The sequence below is a fragment of the Pinus tabuliformis genome, chromosome 5_2, assembly GCF_031772625.1.
Source record: "Pinus tabuliformis cultivar Carrire ecotype Pingquan chromosome 5_2, CPIR1, whole genome shotgun sequence".
In the NCBI taxonomy this organism is placed as follows: domain Eukaryota; kingdom Viridiplantae; phylum Streptophyta; class Pinopsida; order Pinales; family Pinaceae; genus Pinus; species Pinus tabuliformis.
The window spans coordinates 259,705,543-259,721,087 of record NC_142306.1 but is presented as its reverse complement, the minus strand read 5'-3'; positions in this window follow the sequence as shown (position 1 = coordinate 259,721,087).

The following is a 15,545-nucleotide window of genomic DNA, read 5'->3' as shown; positions in this document are numbered from 1 at the left end:
TTATCCTGTGATTCATAGCTTGTTCAAGAATACCTATCCACATTTGATCAAGTGAATAGAGATCACATAGGACATGAGGCAACTGGGCGACAAGGGAATCATAACATATAGAATAAAGGAGTCTTGGTTTGCAACTATTGGAAGGCCCGACATTTAATTTAAAAAATTTATATGTCCAGCAGAAAGTTTTTTAGGTTTTAGATAGCTTGGTTTCCTATATGGAAATATTTTAGATCTCTAAGTGTTTGTATTAGGTCTCATTCAATCCTAAGAAGTAATATTTTTTTGGTTCAATGACACTTTTGGGTTGGACAATAGGCCTATAGATATGCCAATCCTTTGTAGATATTTGGAATTTTATTTGTCTATCTTTATAATCAACAGAAATGCTTTCTTACCGACAAAAAAAAATGGCCAATGAGACCCATGATACTTGAAATAGCAAGAATAATCCAATATTCTACAGTTTTCTTCTAATAAGTTCTGGCATACAAAAAGAGCGAACCAAAAAATTGATCAACCCTTGTTTACATATGGGTTGTGAATATAGGTTGAAGTATCAAAGTTTAATTAAACAACTTGTAAGTAGCTATGTCATTTAACTTTCCTCATTTTTATAAATAATGTAACAACAAGAAACCTTTAGATTAATTATATGTATTCTTTATCATGACATATTAAACAGGTAAGAAACAAAGTATGGAGTGGAGCTAACGAGAGATATTTTGAGAAATGACATGGAGCATGGCTTTGAGCTATTGTGTATTGTTTATGAAACACTCATTGCAATATTATGCCTTTTGATATATGAAATCATGTATATTATACTATATAAATGTAGATATTATTCTTACACTTTATTTTTATGTTTGTAGATGGAACATGAAGAGATGGAATGTCAAAAACAAGTTGATCAAAAAAATATAAATTTAGATAAAACACATACAATATCACCTACAAGTGATGAAGAAATGAGACATGCACACAACTTGAGTGATGACAGCAAATCAAGTGATGAATGATAATTAATATAATTGAATGTTATTGCAAGTTGTACGATTTGGAATTTTTGTCTATAAAAATCAAGGATTTTTTTAATGTGTGTTGGGCGCAGGATCCCCCAAGGAAAGTTTTGGGGCTTAAAGCCCAGTTTTTGGTTAAAAGTTGTAAATCCGATGTAAATACTCCGCATTTTGTGGGCGCAGAGCGCGAAGTTGTAAATGAGTCATAGGGTTGTCCGCCCTCAATTTTGTAATGTAATGTTGGCTTTAGAGATCTACCCATGGTCTGCGAACCATGGGATTATAAAAATAGAGTGAGGATCTAAGTAGTTGAGATATAATAGATAATAGAATGAGAAGGAATGATGATGGAATAGAAGGATAGTGGAAGATCTAAGCATAGAGTCGAGTCTTTGGGTGATAAATTAGGAGAAGGCTCTACAGCTGAGTGCGCAGAGGCCCAGTAGTCTGCAGCTGAGTGCGCGAACCCCTATAGTTGAGTGCGTAGGGCGAGTCGAGTTCGTAACTGTTGAAGCATTAATAAAGAGAAGTTTTACATCAATTCTATGTATTTATTTCCTGTTTTCTGTATCAAATATATTGGGTATAAATTGCATTTCTGTTGTTTATATGGTGCACAAACATATCTAATTGTGTTGATTAAGTAAATGTGATATAAGGTACCTGTTTACGTGAAGTTAACTAACAATTGTAAGAAGATAAGTAAGATATGTGGTGTAACTTGGGGAAATAGTGCAGATCGCTGTGCTAGCAGCGTGAAAGAATCTTAGCCTCTAGTTAGGGCTGCGCGAAAGGTGATCCTAATAGATCACGAAGGTCTCGCAAGTCAGGACAGTGCGTGAAGGTAGGCACAGTTCAACTAAATTGACCCCTTAGACATCTCCAAGGTGCGGAAACTTGGTTCCATCATCCCCCCATACTGCTTCAGGTGAGATTTCAGTCCGTGCACTATGGGCTGATGTCCAAAGGGCCAGTAGTGTAGGGATGTTTTTGGCTAATTAACTCTGAACTTGGGTCAAGCCCCCTCAAGCCAACAAATGGTTCTGTGGTCAAGACCAGAATCTGCATAGATATGTCTAATGCCGTGTCATTGGAATCCAACTAAGAAGGAAATTGAAGGTTGGTTGGACAAGAGGATTTACGAGTTCGCGGCGCAGGAGAACAGGAACCCGTGACTGACAAAAGAAGAGTGGTTAGACTGCTACCTGTACATAGAGATCCATGAAATCTTCTTCGCGTCTTTTCCTACTGAGCTGTATGAGTGGATCGCAAAGCTAGCAGATAGCCAAGGAAGGTGGAAAATTGACAATCCTATTGTGTGGACCCTAGAGTTAGTGCAAAGGTTGGAAGCATCAGAGGATAATATCGTGCACACCATTGATCACTGGATCGATCAAATTATAGGAGGATTCATTACTAAGTTCGCGATTGACACTTCAGGTAGCTACAGTGAGGTAGAGCAATGCTTTCTCAAGGGACCGTGAGGTAAGTACATAAAGTCTCTGAATACTTGGATTAAAATTTTATTGTGTAAAAAGAGGGTTATGCAATTAACTTTATGTTCGGGGCTATGCAAAGTGGAAAAACTTACAGGAATGAAGGAAATAAGGGACCAAAAACTAGCCCCTTGATTTCACCTCCACAAGGGGACGAGGAAGAACTCGCGAAGGTCTCGCTGCGAAGTTTGATCCATCTGATAAGGAAAAGAATTCCCCAAATACCACCCCCACCCACACTACCACCAGCTTCACCACCTTCAACTCCATCTTCACTTGTACCGCCTCTGCCACCACCGTGAGTCAATATGGCAAGCATGATAAAGTTACCTGTGTTCAAGGGATTGGGAAATGAGGATTTAGACCAGTTTTTGTTCATGGTAAGAGCCGTATGGGAAGCATAGTGAGTTACAGATGACAATATAAACAAAGTGACACTAGTTAATGCCCTGTAGGACTGCGCGCTGGCCTGGTATATTAAGCACTCCAATGATAATCCAAATGTGGTAATTGCGAGTATCCAAGCAGCGCTAAACAGAGAATTTAACAGGCTAAAGTCTGAAGCACAGTCAATCATTGGATTCAAAGAAATCACGATGCTACCAGGTGAGAATCCTTGGGAGTTGGATCAGAGGTTGAAGTGTACGATTGGTGAAGCTAATATGAATCTAACAGATGGACAACATCGCGAATGGTGTTTAGCATCGCTAATGCCACATTTAAGGAGCGCGTTATCACAACAAAAGTTAACGACTTAGGCAGAGGCCTTAGAGATCGTGATGAGGCTTCATGAGACCCCAATGTAGGATCCTAACTTGGGAGTTCAGCAGATCCATGCGCAGTTGAAAAAATTATGCTTGGAGATGCAGAGTCTGAAACAGGACAAAACAACTCAACCAGAAGTGCACGAAGAGGTGTGGTGTGTAAAATGCAAGGGTCAGGGTCATGATAAGGACCACTGCCCAGTGTTCGCAAATTACCTCGTGAGAGGAGGACTGATGCCATTAAGGCTGAAAGAACAAGTGGGACCTAGCGCGACACCTACCTTGTGGTGCACGATTTGCCAAATAGGTGGAAAACACACTACGGACAACTATCATTTGTTACAAAAGTATACACAAAATTCGCAACAATTGTTCTGTAATTTTTGTAGGTCAGTGGGACATGATGAGTGCACTTGTAGAAACTATGAGCTAATGATGGATATAACTCCCACCTACAGAGTTCAGGCCAAATCATGGCCCCTAGACCAGAATGCAGGAGTGGTGTGAACTGGATTTCAAGGTCGCGGACAAGGACGAGGTAGAGGAGGACCTGGAAGAGGTCATGATGAGTTGATATGCTACAATTACGGAGCGCCAAGACATTATGCCCGTGATTGTATGAATCCGACATGGTCGTCGTGTTTATATTTCACCTTATTTGATCCTGACATGAAAGGTTGTCCTACACTGATAGCTAGGATACATGACAAAGGAGCGCTACCACCTCCTTGGACTCAGAAAATGAAGATGATGAGGTTTGATCTACGCGAGGAAGATCCAAATATGAACATTGTGATCTGAAGTGGAATCACGATGGGAGATGACAAAGGCAAATAACCTGAAGATAGTACTTGGGTTCGCAAAGCTCCGCGAAAGAAGCATAGATTGATTTGGAGCACACTCGGGAAACCTTCATGGAAGCTAAGAAGAGCTTCGCTGATGCCTCCACTTCAGGAAGCAAAGATAGAATGCAGTCATAGATGGAACCATCTATGCTTACGACGTTCCTGGAAACATGCATGATGTTACTGCACGACAATAAGGTTGTAAAAGGATTACATGAACTCATTAACAGATGCATTGGGACCGCACTAGGAGAACTACACATAGTCCAGAAGATTGGAAAGCATAAGACAAGGAAAGGAAGATAAATGAGGTTAACCGCGTAGATTGGAGAATATGAGATGGACCAAGTAATTCTAGATTTAGGATTGGATGCAAATGTTCAGCCGAAGCAGACATAGGAGTGCATGGGGAGGCCTATGCTATAGTGGTCTCCTATTCAATTGCGAATGGAAAACCAGCAAAAAATAATACCCATGGGTCGATTGCAGGGAATCATTGTGGATATTGAGGGAGCGAGCACGCTATCAGACTTTGAAGTAATAGATATTGTTGATGACAACAATCCCTATCCTGCGCTCTTAGGAATTGATTGGGCCACTAACATGAATAGGGTGATTAATCTGAAGAAGCACAAGATGATTTTTGAGAAGAAGTGACTACGCGTAGTTATACCTCTAGACCCTACTGAAGGATCGCGCTATACAGATCCAATGCATGATTATGAAAGTGATGATGATTTGGACTACATCTATAAGATAACAACGTGAAACCAGGACTAGGTGAATCCCATTGTGGATGAGTGGCTTGCATGGGAGCGTGATAGCTCCTGTACTTTGGATTCAGATGAGGAAATAGAATGATGGTAGAATTGGTTACATGAGGTGGCTACACTGAATTGTAATATGATGACAAGGTTGTTGCACTGTGTATCGACAGAAGTAAGAGACCTGCCTACTTATGATGGGATAGCGAGGTAGATACCTTCTTGGATAGATTTGAAAGAGAAGTGTCAGAAAATCAATGCTTCTAGGCTTTGAATTGGGTACTGCGCACTATGCCCGCGAGGTGGTGGGGTATGCACAAAGGGAGATTTGACGACTGGTGTGAATTCAGGAGAATGATGCGTATGCGTTTTGGGAAGCCTAAGATGTGAATAACAGACAAGTATGATGGACATGATGATCTGCACGCACATCTAGCCAGGTGGATATAGGCATATGGAAAACAACCTACGTGAATGCACATGAACTTCACACTGAGAGGTATCGTCAATAAGTGTGTGTTGGGGGAACAAATGTGCAGTTGGCTCTTAAGGTTGGAGAGACAGTATGTGGGAAGAATAATCATGCAGAAGGTTATCCACGCGAAAGCATTTGACAAGGTGTGCAATGCATTGAACAAGGTATGCAACGCGCAGCGAAGTGGTTTGGACCTGTGCATACTCGGACAGATGCCTTTTCAGTTGGTCGATGGAGTAGAAGCTGTAATGCCTGTGGATTTTTTCATGTCTAGTCTGCGCATAGTGGCACTCGCAGGGGTAACAGACTGCAGAGCCATGGAAGAAAGGCTCGCACCATTGGAAGAGATCGAAGATGAATAGTTTGGACTGGATGAAGAGATCCAATAAGGTGATCTTAGGCACCAAGAACTCATGAATGAAAGAGTTTGGTTGAGGGAGAAAAGCACCATGGCAGAAGTGGAAGTCAAGAACCTTGAGGAATGAATAAAGAAGGAATTTCTTGATAGAAATACCGTAGTAATAGAGCAAGATGAGCTCGATTACATTGACAGACTTGGGGACCACCGCTGAGAGTTTCTTAGTTTGTTGCATGGGATGGGACTATATGTTATTAAGGAAATCACAGATGGTGGCATGGTGCAGTTGGTAAAGTTAAATGGAGAACCTTTCCCAGGAAAAGTGAATGGAAGTCGGTTAAAGCCATACACAGGTGGCTCAACTATCTAACTAGCCGAAAAAAGCACAGTCTCAGTGCTCCAGGCAGCTGAAAGGAGGCGCAAGACTATAAATAGGTTCAGGCCAACAGTTCATCTACAACAATCTCTAAATAGTGCGTCCAGGAAGTGCAATAGGCAGCTGCTCAATGCGTTGTCAATCTTTTAGCAATCCAAGTAGAGTTGGGAGGTCTCCACACCAAGATCTCCGCACTGATAGAGTGACTTGAGGGTGAGTCAAAATGTTTATGTTGGGGGCCTGTTGGGCACAGGACCCCCAAGGAAAGTTTTGGACTTAAGGCCCATTTTTTGGTTAAAAGTTGTAAATCCGATGTAAAGACTTCACATTTTGTGGGCATAGAGCGTGAATTTGTAAATGAATCATAAGGTTGTCCACCCTCAATTTTGTAATGTAATTTTGGCTTTAGAGATCTACCCATGGTCCTTGGACCATGGGATTGTATAAATAGAGTGAGCTTCTAAGTAGTTGAGATATAATAGATAATAGAATGAGAAGGAATGACGATGGAATAGAAGGATAGCAGAAGATCTAAGCGTAGAGTCAAGTCTTCAGGTCATAGAGTAGGAGAAGGCTCTGAAGCTGAGTGCGCAAAGGCCTAGTAGTCTGCAGCTGACCAGGTGGACACCTGCAGCTGAGTGCGTGGACCCCTGCAGCTGAGTGCGCAGGGCAAGTCGAGTCTATAACTGTTGAAGCATTAATAAAGAGAAGTTTCACATCAATTCTGTGTATTTATTTCCTGTTTTCTGTATCAAATTTATTGGGTATAAATTGCATTTATTTTTTCTATATGGGGCATGAACATATATGATTGTGTTGATTAAGTAAATGTGAGATAAGGTATCAGTTTACACAAAGTTAACTAACAATTATAAGAAGGTAATTAAGATATGCCATGTAACTTAGGGAAATAGCACAGATCACTACCCTAGCAGTGTGAAAGCATCTCAACCCCTAGTTAGGGTTGTGCGAAAGGCGATCCTAACAAATCGTGAAGGTCTCGCATGTCAAGACATTGCGTGAAGTGACGTGCACGAAGGTAGGCACAGTTGGACTAAATTGACCCCTCAGACATCTCTAGGGTGCAGAAACTTGGTTCCAACATCCCCCCATACTGTTTAAAATATTTTTCTCTTAAGATGAATATATGATTTTTTTCTTTTAACAATTAATTAAAATATATACATATTGTTGCATTATATTCATTTGAACTCACTAAATGGTGCATTCCATAAAAATACAAAACAAGTTTATTTTCAATAGACATGCACATCGGTGCTGTGAAGAAATATATGCACCGATGTTTAGTATCAAAGAATTGTCTCGACTTCTCACCAAAAAATGTTTATAATTTCATGTCCCTATGATGTGCATGGTAATATAGGCAGCGATGTTGTTATGTGTAAAATACAAATCTATATATGCCCCTATTTTATTTAGGTGTACGAGCATTGGAAATTTTAAAAACAAAAAAGAATAGCCATCCAAGTAAAAAATATATGAGCGCTAATGTGCCATAAAACAAAAAGAATAACCTAGTGTGTAATAATTATGCTAGAACCAACGTGTAATCAAACAAAAAATAGTGTTGATCTATAATAATTATTTGGGAAAGTGTGCTTTTCATTTTATTTATGCACTAAGGTGTCTCAGTTTGTGTTCAAAATGAAAAACAAGATAAAAAAATCTCCACCCACCCAAATTTTTTTAGTTATAGAAAACATTCATTAAAACTTCTAGTAAAACCTCTTCCATGGATGGTGAAGGTTCTAGTGGAGTGTTTGTTTTCTTCATAATATCGTAATACTAAAAACATCCACAAAAAACTCTACTGGAAGGTGTTTTCCTTATAGTTCTAGGCTTCCATAGTCCAAGTTCTAAGCACAACTTCTAGGTTATTCTTCCAAAAAATTACCCTAGTATTGTGCAATGCTTTAGATTATCATGAATGATTACATATTTAGTGGCATGAATTTGAATAGTAATCTCATCAATGGGGACTTCATTACCTTTTGGAAGAACTTTGAAATGGATTTCCAAGTGACCTTTGACAAAACCATGGTTTTCACTACAATAAGCTTGAAAAAAATTACCAAGTAGAGAAAAATCGAGTAGTTGTGTGCCCGTTTGGCCCCCTTCAACCTTATGATAACCACTATAAGGCTTGTGAGCTAAAAGGCAACAATAAAGGTTTTCACTATTAATGAAAATGTTAATATGAGGGCCAATGAAGGAGGTAAAGACAACAATCCTTGCATAAAATATTATAAACCCTTCATGCTAAGGTTCATGCAACCACTACCTTAGAACGACCCCCAACTCTATGATATTTCACATGACTAAGATTCATGATTATAACTTGCAAAACAAAAGAATGATGAATTTCATTAAAAATATATTTTTTTAATAATTCAAAATTTTCCTTTTTAAATAATAACAAAGATGATATTATGAGATTTGTATAGTCATAGAAACAATTGTAAGATGTTATTTACTTATCGTATCCAACTTTTTTAATGGGAATGTAGGTGTAGCAAGGGAAAGGAGTCTTATAGAGCATGAAAATATAAGAGAGTTTTCCCTTAAATTGATACATAATTTGTTAGGATTCTTTGCGAATGGACACTTTGTTAATATTAACTATTTTATTTAATGATATTCACATGGTCATTATTTTAATGTCATATCATGTGGGACAAGATGTTTATAATTACAACCTATCACTATAATGAATGTTCCTCTGATGGAATTTTGTTTACATTAATACTTGTCTTTTTAAATGTTGTGCACCGTTAGCTTTCATATAATTTGATATACACGTGTGCTTTTAACCATTAAAATCATTTAGGACTTGAAACTAGCCTCATTCGCACCCACCCAAAGGTTTTCTACCCAAATCTCAACTTTATTACAATTTTCATATCATAATTTGTAATTGGACCACATGCATTTGGAGTAATACTTCTTCTCATTTTAGATGGACACTCCCTCTTGAATTAATTCCATAGTGGCAACAAGGTTCTTGATCCTAGAAACATATTTGGTAAGCATGGACTAGAACCATGCATATTGACCTCTTCTTGTCATGGCCAATCATAAATCAACAACCAATTTGATTGCTTAATTTCATGTCAAAACACTAGTTGCATGTTTCAATTTCCCATGGTATAATGTGATTAGTATTTAATTTATAGATTTCCATGAGAGAAATGGACCTCCATGCTACTTCTTGCACAAATCCAAAATGTTTTTCCCTATAATACATGGCTAAAGAAATAGTAAAACATCAACCACTAAACATTTTTTAATTTTGATGCTTCTATACAATGTGTCCTAGTGCATTATGTTTGATATGATGAATGGGTGAATGTGGATATTCCTTGATATGCGTGGGAACTAATGAAAACCTCATACCTTACTGCAATTCACTTTTGAGGTCACCATGCACTGTTGAGAATGAGACTAGTGGTTTGACAATAAGCTCCTACTTTAGTTAAGACTCTACAATCCTCCTTCCCATGGGACTAAAGATAAAACAAAGTCCTTACTTCATCATATGTGCCCATCCCTTCATTCCATTATGCATCCCATTTTCTCTTCTTAAAGTTATGAAAGTTAATAGTAAAGATGATTTTTCACACACCCAACCCCCTCATCCTTCATTAGGATGGTTGGGTATCACATTTTTCTCAAACTTGGTACCTTAAAGCATGATTAAAGATATGGGGTATCATTTTTTTCTTGCTTCTTTTGTGCTTTTCTAACATGACAATTAGTTTTAATTTCAGGAGCATCTAATAAACCCAAATTCCTCCATGCATATCTTTGAAATTATAGTGAATCAAGATCTAAAACTTATGCCTTGGGATGGTTATGGAGGCGACACATTTTGCATCCCTAGAGGATTACAATGGATCAGATCAAGAAAATTAGTGGATCAAGAATATAGTGGTTGTGGTGGCTAGATTGAGCTTGGAGACTATTCATCATCTAGAAAAAAAGGGTCTCACTTGACTTCCCATGGCAATGTCCATGACTTGGCCATTGCAAAATCTATTGTTGATGAAGGATACCCAAATGTTTATTTCCACTAAGTAGATGTGAAAAGTGATAAAATTCTTTTTCTCTTGGTTAATTGAATTAAAAACAAATTTGATAGCATTGATATTCATATTAATAATGTTGGAGTGATTTAAGCGTAAATAGACTGGGATTGTTGGGATAAGGTCCCTGGGCTCAATTTTTTACAGTTTTGTAATAGTTTTGTAAAAATAATGTAAATTCTTTGAGAAATGAGGAAGAGGACCACAAAGCTAAGTAAGAGTCAAAGGGGCATTAGTCCCTTGTATGGGTAGGTGATAGGTCAGTTTTGAGCCTCGCCCATGGGCTACAAACCATGGCATTGTAATGAAAGGCTATATATAGTTGAGTCTTAGCGAGTCTTAGAAGATAAATTTTGATAGAACATCATTGCAAGGGCAAGGTCCTAAGGCATGAAAAGTTTGTTTCCTGTCCTTAGGCGAAAGGGGAAGGCTCCTGCAGTTGAGTGCGCAGGCCCTTGCAGCAGAGTGCGCAAGGTGGAAAAATTCTGTAACTGAATGCTAAATCTAATAAAGATTGTTTTGGATCGAGTATATTGCATTTGTGCCTTGTTTCTTATGTTTTTTAAATTTTATGCATCTTTGCTTAGTGATATGTTTTCTATGAATTAAAGTGTATTTTCTACGGGAAACTATGGGATCTATAATATCTCTGCATGATAAAAGTAATTAACTACCTTTGTGAAGTATTGAATATATCTATTGTAAGTAACTGTTCACAAGGGGTAGATCTGTGCAAAGGCAGATCTAGGGATACGATTTGTTGCACAAAATTAGTGAATCTGTACCTTTTATGCAAGTTAAGTACAATCGTGTACCTTCATGAAGATCTGAAGTTCATTTCAATATATTGCAGTAGTCAGTAGTCAGAAGGAATATATCTGTACAAAGACAGATCTAAGCTATAAGAACCTTCGAGAGACCATCACACATGCCTCTGGATGCAAAAACTTGTTTCTAGCATCCCCCAATATTGCTTCGGGTAAGACTGCAGCCTGCGCTACACAGGTTGTTGTCGAAATGGCCAGCAGTTAGGATTTTGTTGGTTGGCATGAATAAATTTTAACCTAGGTCAAGCCCCCTTAATCCAACAAATGGTTCGCTTGCCAAGACCGGGATCAATCTGAGGAATGTGTGATGTCGAATAAGTGGTTCCCTACCAAGAAGAAAATTAAGAAGTGGCTCGATCGAAAGGAACACATGTTTACAACTCAATAGAACAAAAATCCATGCTTATCCAAGGAGAAGTGGTTGAGTAGATACCTATACTCAAACGAAACCGAGAACTTTTTTTTGTTTCTTCCCTAGCGAATTGCAAAAGTGGTTGTCTATATTGGCAGACAGACAGGGTACGTGGAGACTTACCGGCCCTAATGTGTGGACTCCAAAGCCGGTGAAGTGCTTGGAAGCTTCAGAAAACAACATCGTGTGGGTCGTTGATCACTGGATTGACCGAACACTTGGAGCATTTGTGACTAAATTCACAATCGACAAAACTATCAGATATAGTGAAGCAAAGCACAAGCTCTTTAAGGGACCACAAGGTAAGTACTTACGATCTCTAAAAACGTGGATTAAGATGTTGTTATGTGAAAAATGGGTTATTCCATTACCTTGACATTTGGAACTACGCGAAGTGAAAAACCCTTCAGATGGAAAAAAGAATCAGGCTCTGAGTATAGTCCATTGATCGGATCCCCTTCGAGCGACGACGAAGGGACATTCCTAAGTACACCCCGGAGTATGGTAGAGTTGATTAGGTAGGGTATCACATGAATACCTCATCCATCCACTCCATCCTTACCTCCACTCCACCGCATACACCTTCACCTTCATCTCCACCTCCACCTCCACCTCCACCATTCAACATGGCGAACTCAATGAAAATGCCAATTTTTAGAGGGGAAAGGAGCAAAGACCTCGAACAGTTCTAGTTCATTGTAGGTGTTTTGTGGGCCACACAATAGATTACAGATGATAACATCAAGAAAGTTCAGCCGGTCATGACCTTGCAAGACCGAGCATTAACATGGTACATCAAGTACTGCATTGATAACCCTAACGCATTGTTAGCAGAAACCTAGTAGCCACTGAATAAAGAATTTAGAAAGCATAAGTCAGAGGCGTAGTTGGTAACTGAGTTCAAAGAAATTCGAAAAAATATAACTGAGTCATCCTGGGATTTTGATCAAAAGTTGAAATGCCTGATCAAGCAGGCCAATATGGTGATCACAGATTCCCAGTATCGGGACTGGTATATCGCATCGCTCTTACCACACTTAAGATTTTCGCTATCACAACAAAAGATAGTAACCCAAGCAAAGGCGGTATAAATAGAAATGGGGTTGGAAGCCTCACCAATATAGGATACAAACATTGGAGTACATCATATTCACTCACAGCTGGAAAGCTTGCACTTGGAGTTGCAGATCTTGAAGAAAGGAAAGGAGGCCCAGCCTGAAGTGAATGTAAAAGTTTGGTGCTTGAAATGAAAGGACCATGGTCTCGATAATGACCATTGTTTGGTTTACCAGAATTACCTAATGGGAGGGGGGCCTGTTGTTATAGACATTTTTTGGCACTGCAACCCCAAGCATAAAATGTCCATAAACCAAGGGCTCCTAAGTCCCTAAAAGTGTTGTTCTAACCCCTAAAGGAACAAGGTCAACTGATTACATCTTCTCCCAGAAGTTCTCCATGAAAAACTGCTCAGAACTGGTCAAAACAAGATCATTTCACCTGCTCCATAGGCAAAGTGTGTTGTATCTCACCTAAGTACACTCTGTGGGTGCGTTGCATTTCAAAAAGCCCTTCTATGGGGTGTGATGGGCGAAAAGAGAGAAATGGAAGTGTCAATCCATGAGGTGGAAAAGCATGGAATCTTCCAGAAACTTCTCCTGTGACACTTGTCATTCTGAATTCGACCAAGGATGACTAAGAGATCATCAATATCCAAGTGGAAGAAAGAACTACCAGAGGGAAGACACTAATCAAATCACAAGTTGACTCATCTCCCTTACAGATATCTATATATGGATCCCTCATCCCAGAGATCCAGAGGCTAGAATTTTGCATCTTGTAAGGAATTGTTGTTGGTTTCTTAAGGCAACATCATAGTGTTGGGTGATCTAAGATTTGCATGAGGTAAAGAAGGGCTTACTTGCTGAGAGGACGATGCTGGGTCAGAACAACTGGTTGTAACTCTCTTGGCTCTTTCTTGATTATCAATAAAGCTATTCAAGGTTTCCTCCATACTCTTGTGTCATTTAGGTTTCATGCATTTGTATGGTCAATTTACATCTGATCCTAGATTGTTTATGATAATAGATCCATGTTCTTGTATAGTGTTATGCTACTTTGATTCTACAGGTACTCTGTGAAGCTGGGTGTACAAGGAAGCAAGTAGCAAAGGACTATCAGAAGAGAGAGGAATCGAACTAGGAACCAAGCGCAAGATAGAGGTTGATATCCTTTATTCTTCTCTCATCTATATTTCATAAAGGAAAACGAAAGTAGCTTTACTTTATTTGTTTTCTAAGATAACTACCACACCTTAGTGGGATTAGCAGTTCTGCATAGACACTTTTCCCTGTAACAAAATGGCGACTCCACTGGCGAGCGACTAGGTTGTTTGTTTATCTACATTTTTGTTTACTTTATAAACTTAGAGACGGAGCTTGAAGTCGAGCCAGGTAGCTTTCGAACTGCATTTTCTATGAAAATGCAAAGTAGATAAATGCCGCTTTAGTCAATCTCCGGGTTTTGTTTATGAATTAAACAACTGATTTACAAACTCTCTAATTGCCCTTGTGGTGGCTCTAGTAACCTCCTTAGATCTACCCCTGTTGTTGATTTATTGATTACCACTTGCTCGGCCAAAATCCCTGAACTGAACTGCAAACTGTGACCCAGAACCCAAGCAAAGTCTCGTCTCTGGCCCAGCGCAGTCTCCGTTCTGTGAATCTGAAATTCAATGCACTTCCCGAGTGTAGTAGGTGCACTGCATTTCAAATTCACTGTGTTACAGGTGCACTGATCAGACTAGGCATTGTTCCTGAATTTTGGTTTCTGTGTTCATTCTTTTCAATTCTATTCATGAATTTTGTTGCCTGTAGTCAGTATACCTCTATTTGAAACCCCTTTCCTTGTTGACATTCCGCCTCCATTGTGCAAAGAACTGTAAATGTTTTTGTGTATTTGTTGAGTCATTTTTAGTTCTCCTTTGCAAAAAAGTAATGTAATTGTACTGTCGTTTCTTGATTTGAAACTGTTGCAAGTGTCGTTTTTAGTCATAGAAGAGAGTTTGATTGCTCTTGATAGTCGATTACCCTGTTACTATTGTATTTGATATGAATTTGTAGTTTTTCTAGTGTCGAAAGAAAGTTTTCATTTCCAAATCACAAAGTGTTGTCATTGTCTTCATTTTGATTTTGAAAAGAAACTTGTTAGTAATTTTCACTTGAAAAGTAATTCAGATTTGCGCATTAGCTTTCTTTTTATCATTCACATATTAAGAAGGCTGAAAACAAATACATGCATATGCATTTTCATTTAGACTGTTTGATTGGTTTGATTTAGGACAGTGCATATAGTGTGTGTTCTTTTCTCTTTGTTGAAAGAATTCTGTCTTTCTTTCCTTAGTAGCTAGGATTTTCATTGCACAAAGAAGATAAACGACTGTTTATCATCTTAGATTGCATTTTTGGAATTGTACATCTACATCACGCGGTGAACCTGAAAGGCAAATTTCTTAAACAAGATCAACTATAAAATAAATTTAATGAATCTAACAATGCTTTGGAACCTAACACACAACATCTAGAAGTCTAGGCTAGAGACGTATTTCGGCGTTGTAAAGCCTGGTAACTGTTGTTCTCACTGTTGGTTGGGTGATTCCTCCACTTTGAGACGATAAGTTCCAGTACGGAATTGTGCTCCCACGTACCGTCGAGTATATCTTGGGAGACCACAATAGGCTTAATCCTTTATCCATAGGAAGCCATGTCTGTCGCCCTATCGATCGCAATGCACTGAACACACCATTCAGGAAGATTGACTGCCGTACCGTAAAAAGTATTCTGCAGTTTTACGATTGGTTTGGTAATCCCTCTGCCTAGATTTCTAGAGCAGTCCCTTTCATTCCTTTTCAGACTCCTTAACGGAAAAGGTCCATCTAAGCACTTGTCACTTCAAGCTCATTAAAAATCAAAGGCGACTAGATTCATCTTTTGTTTTTTCTCAACTATTTAAAATTGAAAAAACAAGTTGTGTCAAAGCGTCTAAAATTTATTTTAAACGAAACAATCATCACCTTTCCTACGTTGGTCTTAGGTTGAGAGAATGGA